Consider the following 11,883-nt stretch of genomic DNA (forward strand, 5'->3'; position numbering starts at 1 on the left):
GTTCTATGGCCTCCAGCCGCACCACCTCACCCCCAACACAGTGGTGCTGCTGTCCGCCTTCGTGGCTCTGTGCGAAGGCTTCCTTGGAGTCCTCCCCACCCTCAAGCTCTGGGGGGAGTTCTTCTTCTCCAAGCTCGGCACCCAGGCCGCGGGCGTGCCGGCTCAGTGCGGAGCCTTCATCGCCATGCGAAGGACAGGAGTCGACAACCACTTCCCCTCCATCTCGATGTTGAAGTCGGTGAAGATGTGGCAGAGGTCCTACTTCTACGTCAGGAACGTCGCCACGAGGGGCGACTGGGTAAATCTGCCAGCTCTCGAAGCCGACCCGCCGGCTGGCAGACTGCCCAACTGGTCGTACCGGGCCAGGTCGCTGATGCCTGCCGGAGCCGGCGCCAGCACGCGACTCCGAATGCTGACGCAGTCGGAGGGTCTAACTGGTCCGGACCTGCTGGCTGCCTTCGTCTCGCACCGAGTTCTCCCAGTACAAGGCCGCCCTCACATGATATGCCAGATGAGAGGGGGCCGCGACCCGAGTCGGATGTGCACCAAGGACATGCCTCACAAAGAGGTGGCCCTTATGGTGAACTACCTCTCGGACAGCAGGCTCCCGGAGGACTGGCGATTCGGCAAGGAGCCATACTCCCGCGCCAACCCCTCGCCCGTGGTGAGTCGCCTTTCTTTTCTTTCTTTGGATTGTCTTCTTCTTGCCGAGTTTTGTTCTGATCAGTCGGCTTTGGTTAGAATCCCCTTCTTCACCCACTAGTCGGCACCTCGGGGCCGGCCCGTGAGTTCGTCGCCGACCGGGCGGAGAGCGATGTCGACGACCCCGATCTGGGGGCGGCGGCTCTGGAAGACGACGCCGAGGGAGGAGGAGGAACGACGGGCGACTTCAGGCCCTCGGCTACCTTCGCCAACTGGCCTAAATACGACGCTGAGGGAGGAGTCGCCCCTCGCCATCGGCCAGGAGCCAGCCAGCCGGGCGTGGGCTCTTCTGCCGCGTCGGGCGCTCCAGGTGGCGGGAAGAAGCGCCGGGCTGTGCCGACTTTGTTCGGCAGCCAGCCGAAGAAGCCCAAGGGCTCGGCTGCGGTGACCCGGCGGGACGAGGCAGCCGCGAAGGCCATCCACTTCCGTAAGGAAGTGAAGAAGCCACCGTTGGTCTCTGCGTAAGTATTCTGTCTTCAAAGTTTATTCTTTCTTCGTGTTTTGTCTGAGTCTCTGCTCGCCCCTCTTTCGTCAAGGCTCCCCTCTCTCTTGAGAGGGTCGCTGCCGCCTCCGTCATGGGGTCAGCGGAGACGCCCGCCACCACTCGGCGGATAGACCCCGCTGCCGACCTCCGGGAGGCGACGGAGCGGAATGCGCAGGAGAAGCGCAGCGAAGAAGAAGCCCTCCGCCTGGAGAAGGCGGAGGCCTCCGCTAAGAAAAAACTAGCGGAGGCTGAAGCCACCGCCGTGGCGAAGCAGCAGGCTGAGGAAGCCGCACGCCGCCAGTCGGCCTTGCTTGTTACCCCGCTGAACTCTGCGCCGCTGCCCCCGGAGTTCACGGGGCAGACTGGAGAAGCCGACGGGGAGAACCTCGTCGAGGAGAGGGAAGGCGGCGAGCCCTCTACTCCGGGTGTGAACGTTCCTCCGCCGCCTCCGCCGCCGTCTGAAGGCGTGCAAGGCGAGCAGCCAGCGGACCCTCCGGTGCCGCCGACCGAAGACGAGGCCGTGACGAGGCTACTCCTCCAGGTCGGCTCGCCAGCGCGCCGTCGTCTGGAGAAGGCGACTTCGGTACCCCGCCCCCTGGAAGCCGGCACCACCAGCTCAGCGGCTCCAGACGCCGAAGCGATGAGCGTCGCACCTGTTGGGTGGGTGCGAGGAGGCGGCACAGGGCCGCTGAACCGGGCGCTCCTGGACGTCCAGGCGAAGCTCCACGCTGAGGGCGACGCCCTCCAGAGTTGCACCAAGGCGTTCCTAGCGTCGCGGGCAGCCGTCCGGGTATGTTTTTTCTTTGGGCCTTTGTTTTTCTTGTTCCTCTCTGTGGGGGTGGGCCAGCGCATCCACTGGGTGTAGTCCCCGAGTTTCGGGCCGGCTGCTGAACAGGCGGCCTGCAACTCCAATTGATGAACTTCTGGGTACTAATTTGTCTGAAATGCTTGTTGCAGGATTACCACAACCTCGTGTCACTGCCTTCAACCGTAATGTTGAAGAGCTGGGCAAGCAGACCGCCGACTTGGCAGAGAGCCGGAGTAAGTCCTTCCCTCTTTTTTCTTCTCTGCGGGGGCACGCTAGCGCACCCGCGGGCTGTAGTCCTCGAGATTCGGGCCAACTGCTGAGCAGTCGGGCCGGATCTCCCCGGCGACCTACTTTATTGACGACTGTTGTCTTTCTTCCTTTCCTTCAGGAGCCAACGCTGCTCTTCAACAGCAGCTGAGCGAAGCCAACTCCGCCCTGCTCGCCAAAGGGGAGGAGTGCAGCAGGCTTGCCACAGAGCGCGATCTGCTGGCCACTCAGTTGGCAGAGTAGAAGGAGCTGCTTGCGAAGTCGCAGAGGAAGGCGAAGGAGACGGAAACCGCCCTCTTGGCTGAGTTCGCGAGCGAGCGCTCCTCCTGGTCTGACAAGGAGGCGCTGCTGTCCTCCGGCTTCCACGAGATTGAAGACATCGTTGATGGTGAGCCTCTTTATTTTCTTTCTTCGAGCTGACGACTTAGATCGTGCCGACTCCTGGTTTTTGACTTGCTTTTTCATTTCTTCGTGTCTTTTGCAGACTTCTTCCCTGGGTAGTCGCAGGCCGCTATCCAAGCCATCGAGGCCGATCGTGAAAGTCGGAGGGCGGAGGGCGCGGAGATCACCGCTGATGCCCCCCGAACTCTTGATGAGCATATCTTGAGCATCGAGGCTCGCCTCCGTCCGGCTCATCGGATCCTGTGCCGGCTTCAGCGCGTCGGTGCCCAAGCGATTTCTGCCCTTTGGCCGGATATGCAGGCTCCGCGCACCCCCAGCCTGACGGCCAACTGGTTGGAGGTTGCGGCTGGTCGCCTTGAGGCCTGGAAGGGCTCTTTGGCCCGGGCTGGAGCGCGCCGGGCCTTGGAGTTCGTCAAGGCGTGGTACCCGGGGCTGGATCTAGACCGGTTGGCCACACTTTGGTCGGAGGCCCAGCCGGAGCTGGCGGCTGTGGAAGATGCCCTCGTCAAGCGTGCTGCGGCGATCGCCGAGTACACCGACACGAGCATCTTCGTCCCCGAGCGGTCTGAAGACGGCGAGGAGGTACCACCGGAGTAGTTTGGGATGAACCCAGAGTACGGCGAACACTCGGCGGAGGTGATTGGCTCCAGCATCGAGGAGGAGGACGAGGCGGAGGCACCAGAAGACGGAGCAGACGGCCAGCCTCAGGCCGACCGCGCCTCCAGCAACGAGTCGCGTGCGACCGACCCGACTGCTGCCGGAGGCGATCAAGCCGAGACTAGCCGGCCGATCGCCCCGATGCCTGACGCTGGCGCCTCCTCCGACCCCCCGGATCCGTCTGCCGCCTCCTAAGCTGCCGCTGTGTCTTTTGTTTTATCTGCTTCAGTAGTCTTTTGAAGAACTTGTTAATTCGCACAATTCCACCCGCGGGGTGTATTTTGAACCTCTACTCGACAATTCGGCCAAGGGCCTATGTTATATATATATATATATATATATATATATATATATATATATATATATATATATATCTTTTCTTGCTCATTGTTCTTTTGGCTGTTTTCCTTTGTCGCTTTCTCTTAGTTGCCTGCCTTGCCAATCAGACAGCCGCTCTGCGGACTGTTGCTGGATCAAGTGCTAGGCTACTTTGGGAAAGCAAGTACTTAGCCGATTTCAAGATTGTTTGAGCAAGTTGGATAGAAAACGACAATCCGACTGTCTGAGAGTCGGTTTGCGAGAATGGCTGGAAGCCGTCTTGAGCTATGTTTTACGCTTTGAGTCCTTAGCCATTTTTTATGCGAGCACCCATTCTACCTTACTTCTGCCCACCGTACAGTCGCTCTGCAAGCTGCGGCTTCTGACAGAAGACGACTTAGGTGTTACACACTACTTGTCCAGCTGCAGGAAGCATTTCATAGTGCAAGGCGGCAAGTCCCTGGGCCGACTTGTCGAGCCCGGTGCCAAGCGGCATGACAAAGAGTAACATACTTGTAGGCATAATTTTTATCATACAGACAAAAGAGGGCAGTCCCCGAGCTCGTCTCGGGGGGCCCGAAGTCTTGGTACTTTAATACCAAAGGTAGTGTGGTACATACTGCATCAACTGTAAAATCTTCGGAGAAGATTTGCATTCCATGGCCGCTCTGTCTCCTTGCCGGAGTCGTCCCTCTTGCGTGCTTGGGGCTTCTGAGCGTCGATCAGGTAGTAGGAATCGTTGCCTAGTACTTTGCTGATGATGAAAGGGCCTTCCCAAGGCGGCGACAGCTTGTGCTGGCCGGCTGTTCGCTGGATCAGCCAGAGCACAAGGTCGCCTTCTTGGAAAGATCTTGGCCTGACCTTCCTGTTGTGGTATCGGTGCAGGCTCTGCTGGTAGATGCTGGACCGGCTGAGTGCCAACAGCCGGCCCTCTTCCAGCAAATCGACACCGTCTTGTCGTGCTTCTTATGCTTCCTCCTTGGTGTACATGGTGACTCGTGGGGAGTCGAACTCTATGTCCGTTGGGATGACGGCTTCGGCACCGTAGACGAGGAAGAAGGGCGTGAAGCCAGTTGACTTGTTTGGAGTCGTGCGCAGACTCCAGAGGACGGCTGGCAGCTCGTCGAGCCAGCAGCCGGCCGAGCGCTCCAGAGGCTCGATCAACCGAGGCTTGATGCCGGACAGGATGAGGTCGTTTGCTCGCTCCACTTGGCCGTTTGACTGCGGGTGGGCGACTGACGCTAGGTCCAGTCGGATGCCCTGTGTTGCGCAGAAACGGGCCAAGGCGCCTTTGGCAAAATTTGTGTCGTTGTCGGTGATGATGCTGTGTGGTATGCCGTACCAAATTGTGATATCGGTGATGAAGGTCACGACAGTCAGACCGTTCAGTTTCTTAATTGGCTTCACTTCCACCCACTTGGTGAACTTGTCCACTGCGACAAGTAGGTGAGTTAGACCACCTCGTGCTGTCTTGAATGGTCCCACCATGTCTAGACCCCAAACTGCGAAAGGCCAAGCAATGGGGATGGTCTTGAGCGCGGAAGCCGGCTGGTGCGGCTTGGAGCTGAACTTCTGGCACCCTTTGCATTTTTGGACCAACTCCTTGGCCTCTTCCAAGGCAGTCGGCCAAAAGAAACCGTGCCGACAAGCTTTGGCGATGAGTGCTCTTGAAGCCGCATGGTGGCCGCATTTGCCTTGATGGATGTCTTTGAGGATCGCCTGGCCTTGCTCTGGCTCTACACAGCGCTGGTAGACACCAGTGACGCTGCGCCTGACCAGCTCTCTATTGATTATGGTATAGGCTGCCGCCCGGCGTTGTACTTGCCGAGCTGAGGTATCATCAGTTGGTAGCTCTTTGTTCACCAGGAATTTGAGGATGGGCTGGGCCCATGAGGGTGCTGCTATTTCTTCGACTACCAGAACTTCGACTTGGACGAGGGCGGCTGGGCTGGGAGGCGGCGGGCTGGAGTCAACAGCCGCTTGCTGGGTTGATGAAGTCCCCAGGTCGACTGGCGCGGTCTTTGGGCCGAGTTCTAGAATCTTCGAGTCCGTCACCACAGTCCTCGGGTCGGGCTCGACTGTGGCAGCTTTGGAGTGCCCGCCAAAGTCCCTGTTCCGACTGCCGGAGCTCTGGAGTCGGATCCGCCGTCTTCGGGAGGAGCCGGCACAAAAATGGAGTCTGATTCTGGTGAAGGCTTGACAGACGGCTTGAGAAGGCGTTGAAGGGCGACGCCAGATGGTATTGCTTGGCGGGTAGAGACGATTCGTGCCAAGGCGTTTGCTTGGTCGTTGTCGTTTCTTGGCACATGGAGGAACTCGCACCCTTCGAAATACCCGTTGAGTTGCTGCACAAGGAAACGGTAGCTCGCCATGTTTGCTTCTTTCGCGTCCCAGTCGCCAGATGACTGCTGGACCACTAAGTCCGAGTCGCCATAACACAAGATCCAGCGGATGCCAAGTTCTTTGGCAAGCCGGAGCCCGTGAATGAGCGCCTCGTACTCGGCCATGTTGTTGGAGGCGGCAAAATGGATTTGCAGTGCATATTTGAGCTTATCGCCTTTGGGAGACACTACTAGGGAAAAGCCTACCAACAGCGAGGGTTTTGGGCCTCTCAGTAGCGCGGGCACCGGCGCTACTAATAAGGCGCTACAGCTAACGTATAGCAGTAGCGCCGGTTGTCCCACGCTACTGCTATACATGAATAGCTGTAGCGCTCTTTGGGAAAGGGCGCTACTGATATTATCTGCAGCGCTGTTTGCTGGGACGCGCTACTGACAATGCGGCGCTACTGCTAAATTTCCCCCCTCGCTACTACTAGTTTATTTATTAGTTTTTTTCCTGCATATTTGTTTTGTATTTGTTTTGTATTTGAATAGGCTTTATACAATAATCTTTAGCATATCATACACATACAAATGTAATCATAGCATATACATACAATTAGTCTCATCAAATCATGTCATCATCATAATCATCATCCAACACAAAGTGGTCTCTCGTCATCATCTCGAAAATAGCGATACAAGTCTCGAATGATATGCAAATACATCGTCATCCATCTAAACAATGATATACGCGAGAAGAGCTATCACTTTGAGAACATGAGTTCGTATCCCTCTTTCGCATTAGCATGAACCTCTTGAAGGAAATATGCCCTAGAGGCAATAATAAAGTTATTATTTATTTCCTTATTTCATGATAAATGTTTATTATTCATGCTAGAATTGTATTAACCGGAAACATAATACATGTGTGAATACATAGACAAACAGAGTGTCACTAGTATGCCTCTACTTGACTAGCTCGTTAATCAAAGATGGTTATGTTTCCTAACCATGGACAAAGAGTTGTTATTTGATTAATGGGATCACATCATTAGGTGAATGATCTGATTGACATGACCCATTCCATTATCTTAGCACCCGATCATTTAGTATGTTGCTATTGCTTTCTTCATGACTTATACATGTTCCTATGACTATGAGATTATGCAACTCCCGTTTGCCGGAGGAACACTTTGTGTGCTACCAAACGTCACAATGTAACTGGGTGATTATAAAGGTGCTCTACAGGTGTCTCCAAAGGTACATGTTGGGTTGGCGTATTTCGAGATTAGGATTTGTCACTCCGATTGTCGGAGAGGTATCTCTGGGCCCTCTCGGTAATGCACATCACTTAAGCCTTGCAAGCATTGCAACTAATGAGTTAGTTGCGGGATGATGTATTACGGAACGAGTAAAGAGACTTGCCGGTAACGAGATTGAACTAGGTATTGGATACCGACGATCGAATCTCGGGCAAGTAACATGCCGATGACAAAGGGAACAACGTATGTTGTTATGCGGTTTGACCGATAAAGATCTTCGTAGAATATGTAGGAGCCAATATGGGTATCCAGGTCCCGCTATTGGTTATTGACCGGAGACGTGTCTCGGTCATGTCTACATTGTTCTCAAACCGTAGGGTCCGCACGCTTAACGTTACGATGACAGTTATTATGAGTTTATGCATTTTGATGTACCGAAGGTTGTTCGGAGTCCCGGATGTGATCACGGACATGACGAGGAGTCTCGAAATGGTCGAGACATAAAGATTGATATATTGGAAGCCTATATTTGGATATCGGAAGTGTTCCGGGTGAAATCGGGATTTTACCGGAGTACCGGGAGGTTACCGGAACCCCCCGGGAGCCATATGGGCCTTCATGGGCCTTAGTGGAAAGGAGAAAGGGGCAGCCCAAGGTGGCCGCGTGCCTCCCCCTCCCCTAGTCCTATTAGGACTAGGAGAGGTGGCCGGCCCCCCTCTCTCTCTTTCCCCCCTTGAGGATTCCTATTCCAACTAGGATTGGGGGGGAGGGATCCTACTCCCAGAGGGAGTAGGACTCCTCCTGGCGCGCCACAAGGCTGGCCGCACCTCTCCCCCCTTGCTCCTTTATATACAGGGGCAGGGGGCACCTCTAGACACACAATTGATCCCCGTGATCGTTCCATAGCCGTGTGCGGTGCCCCCTGCCACCATATTCCACCTCGATCATATTGTAGCGGTGCTTAGGCGAAGCCCTGCAATGGTAGAACATCTAGATCGTCACCATGCCGTCGTGCTGACAGAACTCTTCCCCGACGCTTTGCTGGATCGGAGCCCGGGGATCGTCATCGAGCTATACGTGTGCTAAGAACTCGGAGGTGCCGGAGTAACGGTGCTTGGATCGGTCGGATCGGGAAAACGTACGACTACTTCCTCGATGTTGTGTGATTGCTTCCGCAGTCGGTCTGCGTTGGTACGTAGACAACACTCTCCCCTCTCATTGCTATGCATCACCATGATCTTGCGTGTGCGTAGGATTTTTTTTTGAAATTACTACGTTCCCCAACAGTGGCATCAGAGCCTAGGTTTTATGTGTTGATGTCATATGCACGAGTAGAACACAAGTGAGTTGTGGGCGATATAAGTCATACTGCTTACCAGCATGTCATACTTTGGTTCGGCGGTATTGTTGGATGAAGCATCCCGGACCGACATTACGCGTACGCTTACGCGAGACCGGTTCTCCCGAAGTGCTTTGCACAAAGGTGGCTAGCGGGTGACAGTTTCTCCAACTTTAGTTGAACCGAGTGTGGCTACGCTCGGTCCTTGCGAAGGTTAAAACAGCACCAACTTGACAAACTATCGTTGTGGTTTTGATGCGTAGGTAAGATTGGTTCTTGCTTAAGCCCGTAGCAGCCACATAAAACTTGCAACAACAAAGTAGAGGACGTCTAACTTGTTTTTGCAGGGCATGTTGTGATGTGATATGGTCAAAACGTGATGAGATATAAGTTGTTGTATGAGATGATCATGTTTTGTTAAAGTTATCGGCAACTGGCAAAAGCCTTATGGTCGTCTCTATATTGCATAAGATGCAAGCGCCAAATAATTGCTTTACTTTATCGCTATGCGATAGCAATAGTTGCAAGAGCAATAGTTGGCGAGACGACCGTGTGACGACACATTGATATAGATCAAGATGATGGAGATCATGGTGTCATGCCGGTGATGATAGAGATCATGACAGTACTTTGGAGATGGAGATCAAAGGCGCAAGATGATGATGGCCATATCATGTCACATATTTTGATTGCATATGATGTTTATCTTTTATACATCTTATTTTGCTTAGTTTGACGGTAGCATTTTAAGATGATCTCTCACTAATTATCAAGAAGTGTTCTCCCTGAGTATGCACCGTTGCCAAAGTTCGTCGTGCCCAGACACCATGTGATGATCGTGTGTGATAAGCTCTACGTCCATCTACAACGGGTGCAAGCCAGTTTTGCACACACGGAATACTCAGGTTAAACTTGACGAGCCTAGCATATGCAGATATGGCCTCGGAACACGGAGACCGAAAGGTCGAGCGTGAATCATATAGTAGGTATGATCAACATAGTGATGTTCACCATTGAAAACTACTCCATCTCACGTGATGATCGGTTATGGTTTAGTTGATATGGATCACGTAATCACTTAGAAGATTAGAGGGATGTCTATCTAAGTGGGAGTTCTTAAGTAATATGATTAATTGAACTTAAATTTATCATGAACTTAGTCCTAGTAGTATTTTGCAAATTATGTTGTAGATCAATAGCTTGCGTTGTTGCTTTCATATGTTTATTTTGATATGTTCCTAGAGAAAAATTGTGTTGAAAGATGTTAGTAGCAATGATGCGGATTGGATCCGTGATCTGAGGTTTATCCTCATTGCTGCACAGAAGAATTATGTCCTTGATGCACCGCTAGGTGACAGACCTATTGCAGGAGCAGATGCAGACGTTATGAACGTTTGGCTAGCTCAATATAATGACTACTTGATAGTTTAGTGCACCATGCTTAACGGCTTAGAATCGGGACTTCAAAGACATTTTGAACGTCATGGACCATATGAGATGTTCCAGGAATTGAAGTTAATATTTCAAGAAAATACCCGAGTTGAGAGATATGAAGTCTCCAACAAGTTCTATAGCTAAAAGATGGAGGAGAATCGCTCAACTAGTGAGCATGTGCTCAGATTGTCTGGGTACTACAATCGCTTGAATCAAGTGGGAGTTAATCTTCCAGATAAAATAGTGATTGACAGAATTCTCTAGTCACCATCACCAAGTTAGTAGAACTTTGTGATGAACTATAATATGCAAGGGATGACTACAGTGATTCCCAAGCTCTTCGTGATGTTGAAATCGACGAAGGTAGAAATCAAGAAAGAGCATCAAGTGTTGATGGTAGACAAGACCACTAGTTTCAATTAAAGGGCAAAGGGAAGAAGGGGAACTTCAAGAAGAACGGCAAGCAAGTTGCTGCTCAAGTGAAGAAGCCCAAGTCTGGTCCTAAGCCTGAAACTAAGTGTTTCTACTGCAAAGGGACTGGTCACTGGAAGCGGAACTACCCCAAGTGATTGGCAGATAAGAAGGATGGCAAAGTGAACATAAGTATATTTGATATACATGTTATTGATGTGTACTTTACTAGTGTTTATAGCAACCCCTCAGTATTTGATACTAGTTCAGTTGCTAAGATTAGTAACTCGAAACGGGAGTTGCAGAATAAACAGAGACTAGTTAAGGGTGAAGTGACGATGTGTGTTGGAAGTGGTTCCAAGATTGATATGATCATCATCGCACACTCCCCTATACTTTCGGGATTAGTGTTGAACCTAAATAAGTGTTATTTGGTTTTTGCGTTGAGCATGAATATGATTTGATCATGTTTATTACAATACGGTTATTCATTAAAGTCAGAGAATAATTGTTGTTCTGTTTACATGAATAAAACCTTCGATGGTCATACACCCAATGAAACAAGTTCATTGGATCTCGATCGTAGTGATACACATATTCATAATATTGAAACCAAAAGATGCGAAGTTAATAATGATAGTGCAACTTATTTGTAGCATTGCCGTTTAGGTCATATTGGTGTAAAGCGCATGAAGAAACTCCATGCTGATGGGATTTTGGAATCACTTGATTATGAATCACTTGATGCTTGCGAACCATGCCTCATAGGCAAGATGACTAAGACTCCGTTCTCCGGAGCGAGCAACTGACTTATTGGAAATAATACATACTGATGTATGCGGTCCGATGAGTGTTAAGGCTCACAGCAAGTATCGTTATTTTCTGAACTTCACAGATGATTTGAGCAGATATGGGCATACCTACTTGATGAAACATAAGTCTGAAACATTTGAAAAGTTCAAAGAATTTCAGAGTGAAGTGGAAAATCATCGTGACAAGAAAATAAAGTTTCTACGATCTGATCGCGGAGACAAATATTTGAGTTACGAGTTTGGTCTTCAATTAAAACAATGTGGAATAGTTTCACAAACTCATGCCACATGGAACACCACAGCATAATGGTGTGTCCGAACGTCATAACCGTACTCTATTGGATATAGTGCAATCTATGATGTCTCTTACCGATCTACCACTATCGTTTTGGGGTTATGCATTAGAGACAGCTGCATTCACGTTAAATAGGGCACCATCTAAATCTGTTGAGACGACACCATGTGAACTATGGTTTGGCAAGAAACCTAAGCTGTTGTTTCTTAAAGTTTGGGGTTGCGATGCTTATATGAAAAAGTTTCATCCTGATAAGCTCAAACTCAAATCGGAGAAGTGCGTCTTCATAGGATATCCAAAGGAAACTATTGGATACACCTTCTATCACAGATCCAAAGGCAAGACTTTTGTTACTAAATTCGGAAACT

This window comes from Triticum dicoccoides, chromosome 5A (assembly GCF_002162155.2).
Source record: "Triticum dicoccoides isolate Atlit2015 ecotype Zavitan chromosome 5A, WEW_v2.0, whole genome shotgun sequence".
NCBI lineage: Eukaryota > Viridiplantae > Streptophyta > Magnoliopsida > Poales > Poaceae > Triticum > Triticum dicoccoides.